Below are 19,130 nucleotides of genomic sequence, written 5' to 3' on the forward strand. Positions count from 1 at the left end.
TGCACGCTAGAACCCCTCAACAAAAAAATAAGGAGTTGAAAGTATAAAGAAACATTAATAGTAAAGCCGCGCCAAGCAAATCGTTGACGCAGGAACATTACCTTCACTTTCCTAGAATTTTGGGCTGATGTCAAGCGATGTTTTCAGACTGCCATGTTATGTTACTGAATAGGGTTGAATGTGAGATTAAAAATAATAAATAGATAACCACCCTATGAGTTTGCCTAAAAGGTGAACACCTAACTTATCGACATTTGCTGTTTTTGGTTGCAAAAGGTGTCATACATAACACCATTGGAAAAAACTCTGCCTAATAGAAAAGAATTTGCAAAATCAGATGAAGTGTAATTTATTGTTGGATATTCAGCCTTGTCCGATGTGTTGGAAAATATGATAGGGTTATTCAACAAAAAAACTTTAGTCACTCTCGAAGAAACCACACATTGTTGTGGATTTTGATTGAAATCTGGAAATTATAGTGAAGAGCCCATGCGCTTGTTGAAGAAAGTAGAGTGTGAGGAAAAATCCTCAAAAAGACTTGATAGAATTAAATTTGGAAAGAAAAATGTGTGGGAAGAAATTTAGAAAATGATGGGATAAATCCTCTTTGCCTAGAGATTTGAATTTTCTATAAACCAGCCCCAAAGAGAATTATGATTAAAGAATAAAAATACTAGTAAGGGTGTATAAGAACTAGGCGTGGAAATTTAAAACAAAGGGAAGTCAAAATCATTACAGCCTTTTTTCAACCAACTAGAAGCCCACTAATATTGAATCAACACTTTGCTTGATGATAGATTTGGATTATTGGGCCATACAAGAAGAAGTTCGTGAACTTCATTTGTTAATGAAATAATTCTATTGGCCACCGCCCGGCGAATACATCCAAGGCCAAAAGCAGGTCAAATGTTGTGTGTAACAAGTGGAGTGTTCAAAAATATAATGAAGTGACTCAGGAGGTAGTCCAGTTAGAAATAAAGGCAAGCTTAGATTAGTTGTTAAGGGTTTATTCAAATTTGTAAGGAATTGATTTTGGAGGAAGACCTTTTGCTCCCTCAATTGCAGCAGGAACGTTTGGAAGCCACTTAGTGGTATTTTGACTTGTCCCTTGTTTGTTTTGTAAGGGTCTCTCTCACAATTGTTTCAAAATGGATGTCAAAAGTGTCTATTTGAATGGGCGTTTATATTCTCATCTTCATTGAATGCCTCGTGTGTGTGACAGTTATAATATAGGCAAGATCTCATTACAGAGCCTTCCATGAGGTTTTTGAACAAATAATACAAACCTTAGCCGCTCACACGTACCCTTTTTAGTTTTTTATCTCAAATAAGAGAGATGTAGTCACTTCCGTCATAATAAGTAAGACTTGACCCTTAATTGACACCATAACCTAGCGCTGGTACTGAGAGGTGTAATCTTATCGCCTCCTCTCACGCTAACAATTCTGCATAAGGCTCATTCGTTTAAAGACAATGTGTTGGATACAACTCTATTCTCTAAAGAAGAGTTTTCGCTGAAATATAGCATAGAGTATCACTCATTTATCGTTTCAACTTGTAACATTCTATGTTGATCTTGATCGCCACGAGTCTACAGTGCGTGTTCGGTACTCTCTATACAGAGATGATACACAAGAGTCTTCTGTAGAAATGAATAGCTTCGTTACTTCACTAAGTCAAAAAGAGAGATCATGTAAGACTAGGTTTTAAAATGAGTCTAATGAGAGATTTAGAAAATTACTTATACTACCCTCGGTTCGATGTGCTAGGTTAATGAACTAATGGTTGGGGCTGGGCACAAAATCTGAAACGGCAACCCAAACAACTTAGATATTTCCCGGTGAGCTATTGTGTACTTTACCTCAAACAGTTACCTCTAAGGATCCGCATCCTCAAGAGAATTAAATGAGGTGGAGTTCCATCGCTAATGCTTAGTGACTCGAGGTCTCACCCGGTAGTTAATACTAACTAGTGCCCTATCAGTTGTCGAAGTACGGCGTGTGAGACGTGAGAACTGAACTCTCGTCTCCACTTCTCACTATCATTAAGGTAAACATCTCTCTAATATCTCTATTATCTTTGTCAATTAGTGCGTGTGGAGACTTCTCAAGCTCGTCAATCCTAGAATCCATGGTAAAGCATAGATGATTGTATTCGCTACACTAGTGGTTTGCTTATGTAAGAACATAGATATAGTCCACACGTTCTGCGTAAGACTCAATTGTAAAGGTGTATTTCCACAATAGACATATGGTTAGAAATTATTGCCGAGCTGAACGTCGGTTATAAAGGCGAGTGTTTTTTCAATTGAGAGAAGCGTCGAGAGTACTCTTAGGAATTGGTATCCTAAGTTACTCTTCATTTGAAAATTATTGGTTATTCAGATTCTGACTTTGCAGGGCTATAGAGTGGATAGGAAAAAGCACTTCTGAACATGTTAATTCATTGGAAATTCATTAGTTTCTTGGTCAGTAGAAAACAAATTCAAGTAGCCCTATCTACTACAGAAGCAGAATACATTGCATAGGAAGTTGTGGGCACAAGTACTTGGTTAAAATAACAGTTGATTGATTAGGATTAACTATAGGCACTATTCTAATTTATTGTGACAATACTAATGCTATTTCATTTCCAAAAATCCTAATTCAACATTCTAGAACCAAACACATTGACATAAGGCATCATTTCATAAGGGATCATGTATCCAAGGGAGAAATTGAACTCACACATGTTTCAACTGAAAATCAACTTGCAGATATTTTTACAAAACCTTTAGCCTTTGATACCTTCAGTACATTAAGAATAAGGCTTGGTGTTATTAATTGAATGCTTAAATAAAAATGTTTTTGCAACATTGATATTTATGTTTTTTAGTTTATTTTTTTTGTTTTTGTGATTTTTTGTGTGTTTTAAATGAGTTTATTTTAGAGTCTGTGTTTTTGTCTTTGTTTTCTATATTTAGAATGTTTTTGGTTGATTTTATTTTAATAATAAATTCAAAAATCCAAAATTTTGTGGAAATCGTCCGGGACGAAATTTTTCGTACTGGACGATGTGTGCGAAATTCATTTTGCGAGAATTCTAACCGTTTGAGAGCAGTTTTTAATTAGTTCGTCTGTACGATCTGATGATCGTCCAGGACGAAAATTTTTTTTCTCTTAAACGTCGAGATGATTGAATGCAGCGGTTGAGTGGATAAGAATGTAATAATTGTGAAGTTCGTCCGTATGAACTTTTTGTTTCGTCCAGACGAACAGACGTCGTTTCATTGTAGGGGACGATTTTCAACTGACATTAAAACGAATTAACTTTGGATCGTCTGTACGAAGTTTTTCTTCTGTACGATCGGTCAGTCAAAAAACATTGTATGAAAGGATGCATCGTAAATTGTTGAGTAATGTAAAAGCTCAATTGATAGATCATTTTGCCACGAAATTGGAGATCGGTGACGTTTGAGTTATTATCGATCTATCAATACGACGTTAATTATTATCCAGGATGACTATTTGTCCAGGACGACGTATGTTTTCTTTAAATATGAAGGCTTTCTAACTTAACAATCACATCTCCAAACTTCACTTTCAATCTCCTTTCGACTTCAAATCGACAATGGCGCTCCTCAAGCAGAGACAAAAGTTGTTGGCAAAGAAACCCCACAGGAATGCCTCTGAAAAACTTCTTGTTAAAAGCAAATGAGGAATCTTTCCTCGTTTGCTCTGCCAAAATAACTCCTCTCGCATTCTGATTCAAAGAGAGATTAACTTCAAGGCAATGCAGCCTTTTTGCTTCCACCCAGTTTGGATTCATTCTCTCTCTCGTCCACCTTTACAATAAACAAGAAACCTTTCTCTATTTCCTAGCCAACATGAGTTTATAATTCGACCACTCCATATAAGTTCTTATATTTTCAAACAAAAAGTTGAAATCACCAAGCACGACATTGGTGCCTTTCTGAACTTAAGAACTGAGGTTATAGAGCCACACCCTTATGAAATGAAAACACTTCAAATGTATGATGTCAATAGGTGATTAGACAAAGTGGCCTAACATATCATGTTGCTAGAGTCTCCGGTATGACCAAAAATGCGCCGAATCATCCAGCATATCCTTCGATCTTCAATCATTCCTAAAGCTGGTGATAGGATCAATATTATCCTCTCTATTTCTGTTCTAACCTTTTTGATTATGGATTGTAAGCCTATCGACGAAGCCCAACTTATCCCTAGACCATCTCTATGGACTTTCAGAATTGGGCATGCAGAAACAGAAGAGAAAAGGAACATCTCATTAGGACACTTAATTACATATATTTTTGGAAAAGAAATACAATTTAGTGCATCTGATGATGAATTTGAAAGAGTCAGTATACTACAATGATGACTTCCTTTAGAGCCATTTTAAGGAGGAAAAAGGAAAAGCACATGCCAGTGTTTCTGAAGAAGAAGAAGAAGAAGGAGAACAACCACCTGCACCTCAATCAAATATAAGAATTTGGTTGAGAAATTTGATAGACCTTGAGACCATTTTGATCAAAGATTTGATCAAATTGATGCTCATTTTTGCAGGCAGCAACAGGACATTGGTAGTATCAAAATGAATTCATAATCAATACTAATGTTATGTTGATGACCTCCTACTTCAACCTTTTTGGTGGTATTCCTCCTCCTCCTCCAGAAAAGAATAGAGAGATGAGATAATTTTGTTGTTTGTTGTACTTGTAGTTTGTTTTAATGTTTGTTGTGTTAGTGTTTATTTTAGTATTTGTTTTAGTTATGTTTGTTTATGTTTGTTTTTTTTGTTGTTATTTTGATATTATGAAATGATCATGTAATCTTTCTCATTAATATCAATACATGTCGTAGTTGATTTAATTTTGGTTGTTTTTTGAAATGGTTATTTTTTTATGAATTCATTAGTCTTATTTAATCTTAATTGTGCTTAAATTAGATTGTAATTTGAGATTAATTACATTAGAAAATCTAGTTTTCTAAATTTAAAAGTTGTTATATAACTTGTTATAATTAGAACTTTAAATTCATGTCTATTCATTTAGACTACATAAAATTAATATTATTATTGCAATTTAGATGTTTTCTTATTTTGTATTCTTGCTCAAATGATATTTATTGCACTTAGAAAAATTTGAAATTTTATATTATTGATTTTTGGAAAGAATTGGTTTCAATTACTCTTGAAAATTGTAACAAAGAGTACAAAAATCAAAGGAATGCACAAAAGATCGCAAATATGAAAAAGAGGCACAAAATTAGCCCAATGTCAAAAGATGCACAAAATGTGCCCAAAAAATTTGAAAAAGATGCGCAAAAGTGCCACATGTGGTAATTCCTTCTTTTCTAAATTTTTCAATCTTTTAATTCAAAATTGATCTTATGTTCTTTATATCTATTGAACTTTGAAATATAGAATTTTTATGCATCTCCTGTTAATGATTTTATATTCAAGTGTCTAAATTGAATCATATTTTTTGATAAATTCTTCTTACTTACAATGTTATTATCACTTCTTTAAATTCTATGAATTTCTATGATTTACCTAATGTCATTAGTTTTAGATTGCATACCTTATACCAATCACCATTTAGATTAAATTTTCAATGAATTTCATATAATTACTTACTTTCTCGTCTATTTCTTCTTCACTTTTTGTTGTTGTCAAAAAGGGAGAATTATAGTGTTGTATGTTTTATTATTCGTATGTTTGTTTTGCATTTGTTTGCATTTTGATTTTGTGTTTGACTTTGTATTTTTTGGCTTGTGTTATTTTGTTAAAATTTTTTGAAAAATAAAATAAATAAAAAATTGTGTTCTTTATACCTCTTTATTTTCATGTATTCATCAATTCAGGGGGAGTTTAGGAATTTGTTTAAATTGAAATCATACAAACAATAATTGTTTTTGCCATCATTAAAAAAGGGGAGATTGTTAAGATAGTTGTTATTTGCATGCTTTATATTTTTTGCAACTTGTATAGTTTTTGTTGATTCCAAACTTTATTGTTTAAATGTGTAGTTATCTCCTAACAATTTTAGAAGATTTGTATTTGCTCTAGTGTGTACTAACATTTCAGGAAAATTGAACTCCAGACCACAAGTTTTCAAATCAAATTCAGCATGAGATACTTTGTGAAATTGAATCTTGTACTTTTCTTTGAAATAAAATTGAAAAGGGAGTGATTGTAATTTGAGTGAATAAAAACATACACACACATAAGGAGATCATATAAAATTTATACTGATGTACGGGACGATATCCGTTCGTAGGGACGATCAGACAGATATCTCCTATGAGCACATGGAACGAATAGGACTTTGCTTAAAAATTCTTTTCAAAGTCCTATTCATACCAGGACAAATTAATTATCGTCCAGGACGATCTGGCCTCTTGTAAAAATTTTTGTCTCTGTACGAAATAAAGTTATCGTACATATGATTGATCCTCTGTAAACATTTTCTTCCGACGAAATTAAAAAATCGTCCAGGACGATCTCTTCTCTGTAAAAATTTTGTCCAGACGAATCATTTTCGTCCAAACGATTAACCGACTTAGAACATTTTTCAAGCAGTTTCTAGAACCGACCTAGTAATAATCGTTCGTACCGGACAAACTAAGTTCGTACGGGACGATCAGAGTACGAAGAAATTTCGTACACATATACAAATATGGTTGTTTCAAATCGTTAAGTAAAATCGTCCAACGATCCACGATTCGTACGGGACTGATCCACTGCGTCAGAATTGAAAACTTGCTGTTTTGGGCGGTTTTATTATCTTTTTATAAATAGTCCAAATTGGACCTGCCACACCAATCTTTTTGTCATTTGATCTTTGTGCCTCTTGAGAGAATAGCCAAGGAGAGAGTGGAAGAGTGCATTCAAGGGAGGAACCCTACCACTGAGGCGTGAAGGGCTTCACTTGGAGTTCAAAGGTAAGAATCTCTTACTCTAGTGAACTTGGGATTACTTCACATTTTCCTTCTTCCTTATAGATTGCTTGTGAGAGATCTATCAAGGAGATACGGTTCTCTTGCTACACTTGGAGAGATTGGAGACAGACGAAGGTATTCTGCCTTACACTTGAAGAGTGTGAAATAGCAAAGGGGTTCGCTGGCCTACACTTGGAGAGTATGAATAGCCGAAGGGTTCTTTGCCACACTAGGAGATGTAAAAGGATGACGGTTCTCTTGCCAATACTGGGGATTGTGTAAGAAGGCGACGGTTCTCGCCGCATCCGGGGAGTGGTGAAAAGAGTGTGTTGTAAGGGCTTCTCCGCCTTGCTAAGGGTGCAAAAGGATAGTCACTATTTGTATTAGTGCAATACTCAGAGGGTGCCTCTGGGGAGTGGATGTAGGTCTGGTTTTAGACTGAACCACTATAAATCTGGTGTCATTTACTTTTCTGTTTTTATATTTCCGCATTTTAATTTTAGTCTTAAAAACTCTGCGGTTGAAAAACGTTTTATACAAAAACTTAGAAAAAATATTTTCATTTCGGTTCAACATTATTTTAAAAAAGAGGGTTTAAATTTTTTTTTAAACTACCAATTCACCCCCCTCTTGGTAGCCTTGGGACATTAACTTAGGCTTAACAACCTAATTACTAGACTCAACAATCGTCTGGGTCAATTCTGTGATCGGCCAGGCCGATGTGATCATATCAATCAGTCTCAATTGCTTTCAATAATTGCCAGTTTAATTTAGGCATAATTGTGTTGTATCATCCAGGCCGATATGGATATCGTTCTGGCTGATAATTTAAAATAAATAATACATAAATTGATCATGGCAGCTGATTCTTCCTAATTTGAGCATATCATCCTGGTCGATACAAGTATCATCCAGGATGAATTGCTTAATGATGGCTGCTTAACCAGGATGCCCTAACTAGGGTTTCTATTTTTAGTTGAATCGTCTTGACCGATATCAACATCGTCCAGGCCAATGTACTGAAAATAGAAAAAACTCAGAAAACCCCTCAAGTGTGTGTGTGCAAGGTAACTTAGCAGCAGGAACCACTTTTATAATTGACTCAAGATATGAAAAATACAGACTTGACTCAACCAAAATCTACCCGATCTTGAGCTGGCTTGAGTTTCATTCAATCTTGTGGACCTAAAAAATTTGTAGGTAAAGCAGTCGTAGGAAATCATGAATGTTTGCTATCATCAAAAGTTTAATCCATTAACTCATATTTGCAACAATCTCCCCCTTTTTGATGATGGCAAACACAAGCAGAGAATTCCAAGCAGTTATAGTAATTCAGTAAAAACAATGTGATGAAAGATACATTAAACTACTCCCCCTTTTGACATCACAAAAAGGAGGGAAACACAACAAAATAGAAATAAAAAAACATAATTAAAACAAAACATATGAAAAATAAACTACAAAAATACAAACTAAAAAAATGAGGGATCCTGATCATCAGACGGAGGTGGTGCTGGTGGTGGATGTTGAAAGTGATTGGAGAGCGTAGCAAACTGTGCCCAAAACCAGACCATGTCCTGGTCATGCTGCTATTGCTGGTATATAACGTAGGTATCTAAATGGGTCTCAAACTGATCAAATCTCTCCACCAACTGATCCAGCTGAGAGTGCTGGTAGAGAGCAACAAGTTCAGGAATAGAAGCAGGAGCGGGAGCCACCTCCTCCTCTGCCCTCTAAGCTTCCTCATCCCCTGGGTGGAGACAAGTATTGTGAAGGGAATTGAAGGAATTGTTTGAGTAGAAAGGTGGCGAATGGTTAGGAGGAGCAGGATATTGAAGGTTGTATTTGGATTCTAGAACATATGCAATGATGTGTCCTAGAGCAAGATTGGGCATTCTTTTATCACCTGGATCTCGAATGGTAGTCAAATGCTCAATGTAGCAAAAGATCAGGTATGTGGCATTGTATTCTCTATGGGCCAGAATACAAAATGTAGTGAGTGAGAGAAGTGGAGTTATATGGACCCAGTCACCATCTTTTGGAATAACATAAGTGCGAAGGACATGCTGGATTGTCCTAGCATCTTTGAGTAAAGAGCTAGTCTCTCCAACATAAAAGTGTGCGTTGGTCTGCGAAGAAAGTGATTTGCAGTGGACCAGTCAAAGTTAGGATCAGAGACAATGGTATGCAGCTTATCCCCAATGGTGGACAACTGTAACAGTTTAGCATAATCCTGATATGTGATCTCACCAGGACGTCGATTCACATAAGAGGTGAGAGTAGTGTAGGAAGAATTTACGCGGAGGTTTGCATAGAATTCAAAAAGAAGTTCAGAACTAAAGGGGACTGCGAGAGTGAGAATAAAGTAAAGAGAAGTGTGGGTGAAAAGATCCAGTACCGAATAGGAGAGATAGGCTGGATTAATTGTGTGGGAGAGAGTAATGCCACACTCTTTGTAACGATGGTAGGCAGCTTGATCATCTGCCTCCCAAAAATGAGGGTCCAGCATGCCCCTTGAGGAGCTGCCAAACATTTGACGAGCATGATTTCTTCCATCCATAAGAAAATAGGAAGTAAACAAGGAGGAGAAGAGTTTTGAAGTGAGAAACATTGGTTGGATGGCTCTGAATTTAAAGTAACGGTCGGATCGTCCAGGTCAATCGCAGGATCGTCCAGGATGATCCGTTGTAATTATTGTGAACTAGCCGATTGGTCAAAAAGGCGGTCCAATCGTCCGGGCCCATCAGATATTGGGCGGGACGATTAGACACAAATGATCGTCCCGAGGAGTGAGGCCAGATGACCGTTGAAAAAGCAGATCGTCCAGGCCGATGCACAATAATGGATTGTACCAACCAAATTTAAGACATTTTAAATCATTGCTACATGTATCGTCCTGGACGAACAGTGGATCGTCTAGGATGATTGTTCAAAAATGGATCATCCCGGACAATTTTAAAGATTTTAAACGTACTGACACGTGTATCATCCAGGACGAACAGGTGTATCGGACGAGATAATAACCAATAAATGCATCATCCAGGATGAAAAATGTATTGGCCAGGACGATCAAGATGATTGTAGCAGAGATTGATCATATCATCCAGGACGATAAAGGATCGTCCAGGACGATTAGAGCAAAAAGTCAGAAAATTTAGCAGATGGAGTTTTTTGATGCACGAAAAGCCGATCGCCTAGGACGATATAAACATTGGCCAGGACGATGTGACAAAAATTTTTAGATCAAAGGAGGGATGAAGATTATCAGAGAAGGCCCAAAAAAAATAAAAAATAACAACGATAAAATAAAAGCAAAAAAGTTTTTTATTTAATCAAGGCATGAACATGATATAGTGTCCATGTGATTGATTTTAAAAATTTGTAAGCTAATGAGTTAACACCTTCAAAAATCCAAAAAATGGTAAAATATCCAATTATGGTAACCCTATGCTCGGACTTCTTTTAGGGAAAAATCTTCTTTTGAAATCAAAAGGCCTAACTTAGAAAAATATTTGGATAAGAAAAAGATATCCAATCAAGGATTAGTTTCAAAAAAATATCTTAAAGAATAATATATCAAAGTTTTTTGTTACAATCATGAAATTTAAAATCAAGTCTTTGAAAATCTTAAGTGATACATGAATTCTTCTAAGTTTTAAGAGTTGGAGGAAAGGAAGATAGATTGCTTTTTGATGGGCTCATTTTATGCCTCTTGTCCATTGAATGGCGCACATTGCGCATCTTTTGATTATATATATATATATATATATATATATCAATTTGGCGTCATTGCGCATATTTTGTTTTTGGCATCATTGGTCATTTTTTATTAATATTAATTTTGCAAGCTAGATTCTTTTCCAAAAATAATTAAAAATTTTTAGTTGTGAGTATATCTTCTAGATATTAGAGAAGAAAAACTCACTCTCTAATATAGGAAAGAAAGATCTACAAAACAAAATAAAAAATCTTGTGAGAGATTCATTGATAGGATAACGAGAAATCATGAAGTAACAAAAAAAAATTTGATTATTATAGTATAAAATAGATTACTGTAGCAAGGTAGAAAAGATCTCAATTGCAAAATCTAGTTGTTAATTTGAGATAAACTTTTGGTTAGAAAAAAATTTTTACCACCAAAATAGGTTAGAGAAAGAGACACAATCACGATATTTTTACCCTTTAACAGATTAAGAGATGTAAAATATTAACTCCATATTTTCAACAAAAAAAAAACAAGGCATAAGATATCAATTCAGAGATGATTTGAAAAAGAAAAAAAAAAGAAAGGCATATGAAAATTAAAATACCAAAAGCAAAATAAAAACTAACTAACTACAAATAAAAAACAAGATCAGTTGAAATCAAGTTCATGCATTAATATCAATCACACCCAATCTGGTCCTTAAATTACTAAAAGTGTCGAAGGCCAGTGGTTTAGTAAATATGTCAGCTAGTTGATTCTCAGTCGCCACATGATGCAAGTCAATGTCTCCCTTAGTCACATGGTCTCTAATAAAGTGATGCCTGATGTCAATATGATTAGTCCGTAAATGTTGGATAGGATTCTTAGAAATGCAGATGGCACTAGCGTTGTCACAAAGAATAGAGATGGTGCCTACAAGTAATCCTAAATCCAGTATTTGCTATTTTAACCAAAGGACTTGGGCCACACAACTTCCTAAAGCAATGTACTCAGTTTCAGCAGCGGAAAGAGCAACAGAGTTTTGCTTTCTACTAGACCAGGAGACTAAAGACTGTCCTATGAATTGACAAGTTCCAGAACTACTTTTTCTATCCACTTTAGATCCTGCAATTTCAGAATAAGAAAATTCAATAATTTCAAAAGAAGTGTTGTGTCTAGAGTACCAGATTCCTAAGTTTTATGTCCCTAAAAAGTATGTAAGAATTCTCTTAATTGCAGTCAGGTGGGATTCCTTAGGGTCAACTTGAAATCTAGAATAAACATAAACACTAAATATTATATCAGGTCGGCTAGCAGTCAGGTAAAGTAAAGATCCAATCATCCCCCTGTACTTCTTCTGATCAACTGATTTTTCATTTGGGTCCTTGTCTAATTGAATTCCTGAGGTTATGAGAGTATTAATTGGCTTGGCTTTATCCATTTCATATTTATTCAAGATATCATTTATGTACTTTGTTTGACTAAAAAAGTTTCATCATCTAATTGCCTAATACTAAACCCCAAAAAGTAGGACAATTCTCCCATCATACTCATCACAAACTCATTACTCATTATTTTAGAAAAATCATCACATAGCCTTTTATCAGAAGATCTAAAAATTCTATCATCGACATAGATCTGAACAATGAGTAAATCATCTCCTACTTTTCTAAGGAAAAGGGTGGTGTCTACACTCTCCTTAGCAAACTCCCTTTCTAGTAAGAATGTGCTAAGCCTATCATACCAAGCTCTGGGTGCCAACTTTAATTCATATAAGGCCTATTTTAATTTGAAATTATGATTTGAAAATCGGGAACTCTCAAAACTATGGGGTTGTTCTACAAACACATCATCTTTTATTTTTCCATTTAAAAAGGCACTCTTAACGTCCATTTGGAAAGCTTAAATCCCATATAACAGGCAAATGCTAATAGCACTCTAATGGCTTCCAATCTAGCTACAGGGGCAAAAGTCTCATCAAAATCTATCCCTTCTATTTGGTTATACCCCTTAGCCAATAATCTTGCCTTATTCCTAACCACAACTCCAGAATCATTCACCTTTTTCTTAAAGATCCACTTGGTTCCAACTACACTTTGTCCCTTAGGTCTTTTTACATGCTCCCAAACATCATTTCTAAAAACTAGTTCAACTCCTCCTGCATGGCTAAGATCCAAAACTCATCAGTAAGGGCTTGGTTTATGTTGGTGGGTTCAGTCATTGAGATAAAGGCATAGTGGTTCAATTCCTTCCTAAGTCCATGTCTAGTCCTAATCCATCAGAAGGGTATCCTAAAATCATATCTTTAGGGTGACTCAAAGAGTATCTCCAATCTCTAGGAAAGGTGTGTGAAGGTTCAACCCTGTCCTCTAGATCTACATTTTCCACTCCTTGGGTAACCTCTCCTACTCCTTTAGTGTTCTGGTTCTCTACCCCCTTATTCAAGTTTTTTAATGCAGTGGCAATCTCTCCATCATCACCATCCTCAACTCTAGGGTTTCTAGGATCAAACTCATCAAACACTACATTTATAGTCTCTTCCACCATTAAAAACATCTTGTTAAACACCCTAAAGGACTTCCTAACACTAGAATATCCTAAGACCACTCTATCAGATTTTGGGTCAAATTTTTCTAAGTGAGACTTCCCATTATTGTGAATGAAAACCTTACAACCAAAGACATGAAGGTGGGAAATATTGGGTGTCATATCCTTAAAAATCTCATAGGGTGTCTCATCTAATTTGGCTCTAACATTCACCCTATTCAACACATAACAAGATGTATTAATTACTTCAGCACAAAAGTATTTTGGAAGTGAATACTCAGCAAGCATGGCTCTAGCGGCTTCCACTAAGGTTCGGTTCTTCCTTTCAACTACCCTGTTCTGTTGAGGGGTCCCTAGGAGCTGAGAAGTTGTGGCTAATCCCTTTGTCCTCACAAAAATCTCTAAATCTCTCATTTTCAAACTCTCCCCTATGATCACTATGGAAGGTCAAGATCTCACAACCTAGCTTTTTCTGAATCTACGTGAATAAAACTCTAAACTCTTCAAATGACTCATTTTTGTGTGACAGAATTCTAATCCAAGTAAACCTTGAGTTGTCATCGACAATCATAAAACCATAGACTTTCCCTCCTAAACTAACAGTGCTAACGGGTCCAAACAAATCCATGTGAGGGAAAACTAAAGGTCTAGAGGTGCTAATGTCCTTAATGGAGTGAAAAGTGGAGTGGATTTACTTTCCTAATTGGCAGGCATCACAAAGGTGGTCTTTTGAAAACTTAAGCTTGGGGACACCTCTAACTTGGTCTTTTTGGGTCACTTTCTCAAGGGTTTTCATACTGGCATGACATAATCTCCTGTGCCACAACCATGAATCATCAATAGCAGTTTTTAAGCAAAATGAAGTAGCACATTCAATATTATTTAAATCAAGCATGTAAATATTGTTGATCCGCTTTCCCTGCAAAATATTATTATTATTTAAGCTCATAATGCATGAATTTGCAAAAAAAATTTATGATGAAGCCCTTGTCGTAAAGCTAACTGATGCTGAGCGAGTTGTATTTTAGTCAATCTACAAGCAAACCATTTTCAATCAGAAGATTCTTGGAATTATAATTTATACCTGCTCCTACCACCTTCCTGGTGGTGTTGTCTCCAAGTGTCACCTTGCCTCCTGTCTTGGTCTCCAGCACTATGAATTGATTGGCATCGCCAGTCATATGTTGAGAGCATCCGTTGTCTTGGTACCACATGCTCTCACGATGCCTTTTGTTAAAGCTTGCCTATAAAATTATCAAATGCTAGATTTAATAACCCCAACATATTTGTGTTCCTTCTTATGGAAAGTAGAATGCAATGCATGCTATGGATCATGTAACTTGGTTTTCCAAACCCAATGTGGGCTATGGTGAATGGTGCAAGTGTGTGCTATGTATCCTAGCATGACACATGAAAAACATCTAACTTCAAGAAAAGGATGCACTGCTCTACTCCTATGGTGATGCTTTTTATGCGATGTATGGAATGAAGATTTTTTATTTTCAAAGGTTTTTAAAATTTCTAATTTTTTATATTCTTTTTCTAACTCAGAATGGGACAATTTTAAAAAATCATGAGAATCAGATAACTGAGCATGTTTTTTATTTAATGCATCAAACTCATCATGTAAAGCCATGTGATTTGAATCAATTGTTGAATGATCTTTGAGAAGATTTTCATGCTCTTTTGTAAATTAAAAAATTCTAATTTCAACCTAGCATGAGTTTTCTTAAGTTTCCTATGATGCAAGTATTTTTTAGAAACTTCAAGGAGTTGCTCATAGATTAGTTCACATACCTCTTTTTGGTCACTTTGACCAAGATTATAGTCCACCAATAAGAACAAGTTTGTTGTCTCCTCCTCAGGTTCAATTTTAGAGGAATCTGATGTAGAGGCCGCCCAGAATTCCTTTTGGAATCGCTTCTTGCTCTTGTCTTTTTTGAGGTTTGGTTTCTCCTCACCCTTCTCGTTACTTGGGTGAGCCTTAAGCGTAGGACAATCATCTTTAACAAGCTCAGGCTTCTGCATTCAAAGTAAATTATTTCATTAGAATTCTTAAAATTTTACTACCATTACCTTTATTCAACTTTTGATGATTCTTGTGCTTCTTTCTTAGAAAGCTCTTAAATTGCCTTGTGATTAAAGCAACATCATCACTTTCAGACCTGAAAGAATCAGTGACCGAATCATACACCTTAAGTGCCACCATTTTCTCTTTCTTCCTTTCACATGCATCAAGATTTCCTTGGTTCACCCCTTGCTCGTAAGCAATGAGTGAGCCAAGTAAGTTATCGATCGAATATGTATTTAAATCTTTAGATTCAGATATTGCAGTAACTTTTGCATCAAAAGAAGAAGGAAAACATCTTAAAATTTTGTTTACTTTTTGATAGTTAGAAAGTTCTCTTCCTAAAGCATGCAATGAAGTAACAATATAAGAAAACCTTGTATACATTTCAGAAATCAATTCAGAAGGTTTCATACAAAAAAGTTCGTAATCATGCAAGAAAATATTCAAACGTGAATGCTTGACTTCATTAGTACCTTCATAGGTGATACATAATTTACACCAAATTTTTTTACCAGTAGTGCAAGTGGAAACACGCATGTAATCTTCCGATTTTTAAGCATAGAAAAAATAGTTCAAATATTTTGCATTTAATTGTGCTAAATCCCTATCATCTAGAGTCCATTTAGTAAAAGGAAGTGGAACAGTAACGCCATTCAATTTTCCAGTTGGAGATGTATAACCATCCTTAACAAGCATCCACATGAGATAATCAATTGATTGCAAAAATATAGACATGCAAGTTTTCTAAAAATCCAAAGAGATATTATGAAACAAAGGTGGTCGGGTAATAGAATACCCTTCTGCAGTATTACGATTTTCGTTGTTAGCCATGAATCAAAATTCAAAAAGTTTTCAAACTTAGTTTTTATGAATCCCGCTCTGATACCACTTGAAAGGTTTTTAGGGATGTTAAACTCTTAAGAACTAGCCCAAGGCTAACCAAGAGGGGGGGTGAATTGATATTTTAAAAAAAAATTCTTTAGGTAAAGCACAAAAAAACTTTAAAACCAAATCGCCATAGAAATCAAGGTGCAGAAAAATAAATGCGAAAGTAAAACAAAGAAAGATCACACCGGATTTATAGTGGTTTGGTTAATCCTTGACCTAAGTCCACTCCTCGAAGGCACCCTCCGAGTATTGCACTAATTAAGTGTCTCTCCTTTAGCTCCCACAGCTAGGTGGAGAAGCCTTTACTACAGACTCTTTTTCACCAACCCCGATGCAGTAGAGAACCGACTCATTTGCTTCCTCCTGAAGCAGGAAGAGAACCCAGACCTTTGCTGAAGTAGACCTCCAAATAACCTCCTAGGGAAGAAGGAAGAAGAACAGAGATGACTACTTAGAACCTTGCTTGGAGCAACCTTTGTGAACCCTCTCACAATCTTCCCCTCACAAGTTCCTCTCTCTCTCTCTCTCTCCCTCTCCCGAGGCTCTCTCAGGTCAAGACAGCAGAACTCAAGGTCTTAAGCATGAAAAAATTCAGGTCCTTTAAATAGAATTTCAAGAACTGACTTTATCGTCCAGGCCGATATCAATATCGTCCTGGCCGATATCAATATCGTCCTGGCCGATCTGAACAAAATAAGCTCAATCAGCTTGGACAATTCTGGACAATCAGAAGAAAATTTATTATATCGTCCAGGTCGATACAATATTGTGCTGGCCGATTAGCTCAAATCTGAGTATAATCATCCTGAACATCACCCTGAATAGATGCTGGCCTATGTCAATCTTCCATGACATCGTCCCGGTCGATTCTGCGATCGGCCAAGCCAATATGATCGTATCAATCAGCCTTAATTGCTATCCATAATTGCAAAGTTTAATTTAGGCATAATATTGCTGTATCATTTAGGCCGATATGGATATCATCCAAATCGATAATGTAAAATAAAGAATACATAAATTGATCATGGCGGCTGATTCTTTTTTATTTGAGCCTATCGTCCTTGCTGATATAAGTATAATCCAGAATGATTTGCTTAATTATGGCTGTTTAACCAGGATGCCCTAATTAGGGTTTCTATTTTTAATTAAATCATTTTGGCAGATATGATTATCGTCAATGCCGATGTACTCAAAATAGAAAAAACTCAGAAAACCCCTTAAGTGTGTGTGTGCAAGGTTACTTAGCATCATGAAGCACTTTTATAATTGACTCAAGAAAGGAAAAATATAGATTTGACTCAAACTAAATCTACCCGATTTTGAGCTTGCTTGAGTTGCATTGGATCTTGTGGACCTGAAAAGTTAGTAGGCAAAATAGTCATAGGAAATCATGAATGTTTCTATAATCAAAAGACTTATCCATAAACTCAGATTTTCAACAAGATGAATAAAACTCCTTAAGAACTACTTAAGGGTCATACACCAAATCTTTCACACTTACATGTCTTTGGGTGTAAGTGCTTCAATATGATTAATGGCAAACTACCCTTAGAAAAATTTGATCCCAAGTCTGATGAGGGTGTCTTCTTAGGTTATTCATTTGTAGGTAAGGCCTTCATAATATTTAATAAGAGAACCCAAGTAGTAGAAGAGTCCACCCATATAGTATTTGACGAATCAGACAAGCCCTCTATATCTAAAATTGAAGATGATGAAATAGAGGCAATTCAAGGAGTAGAGACTATGACCTTAGGAAAAAGGGTAGAACCTCAGGAAGATTTTCCTAGAGAATGGAGTTATTCTTCTAGTCTTCCTAAATAATTAATTTTAGGAGACCCTTCAGAAGGTGTAAGAACTAGGCATGGATTTAGGAAAGAGGTTAGTCATTCAACATTCATTTCCATGATAGAAACTACAAGTATAGATCAAGCCTTAGGAGATGAATTATATATTCTAGTAATACAAGAAGAGCTGAACCAATTCACAAGAAATGATGTTTGGGAGTTAGTCAAGAGACCTAAAGAATAGAGTTTTGTTGGAACAAAATGGGTCTTCAAAAATAAGGTGAATGATTCAGGAACAATAATAAGAAATAAAGTCAGATTAGTAGCTAAGGGGTACAACCAAATTAAGGGAAAAGACTTTGAAGAAATCTTTGTCCCTATTGCTAGACTAGAAGCCATAAGAGTGCTCTTAGCTTTTGCTTGCTCCAAGAACTTCAAACTATATCAAATGGATGTAAAGATAGCTTTTCTAAACGGGGTAATTAAGGAAGATGTCTACATTGAGCAATCCCCAAATTTGAAAGTTCACAATTTCCAAACCATGTATTCAAATTAAGAAAGGTACTTTAGGGATGAAAGCAAGCACCTAGAGCCTGGTATGAAAGACTTAGCTCATTCTTACAAAATAGAGGATTTGTAAAGGGTAGTGTGGACACTACACTCATTTTACAAAAAAATTAAAGAAGAAATTCTCATTGTTTAAATTTATGTGGATGACATCATATTTGGATCTTCAGATAAAAATTTGAGTGATAAATTCTAAAAAATTATGAGTAATGAGTTTGAAATGAGCATGATGGGAGAACTTAACTATTTTCTTGGCTTTAGTGTGAAACAAATGGATAATGGAACATTCCTTACCCAAATGAAATACATTAAGGATGTTTTGAAAAAAAAATTAAATTGATAGTGATAAGCCCATGAACACTCCATTGAGCTCAACAATTCAATTAGACAAAGATCCAAATGGAAAATCAGTAGACAAGAAAAAATATAAAGGAATGATTGGATCTCTCCTTTACCTGACTGCCACTAGACCGGATATAATATTTAGTGTGTGCCTCTGTGCCCATTTTCAAGCTGATCCTAAAGAGTCTCACCTAACTGCGGTCAAGAGAATCCTTAGATATATACTAGGCACCCCGAACTTAGGAATTTGGTATCCTAGGCACCGTAATTCCTTTGAAATCTTAAGGTACTCAGATTCTAATTTT

Source organism: Dendrobium catenatum, unplaced genomic scaffold (genome assembly GCF_001605985.2).
Source record: "Dendrobium catenatum unplaced genomic scaffold, ASM160598v2 fragScaff_scaffold_402, whole genome shotgun sequence".
NCBI classification, from domain to species: Eukaryota; Viridiplantae; Streptophyta; class Magnoliopsida; order Asparagales; family Orchidaceae; genus Dendrobium; species Dendrobium catenatum.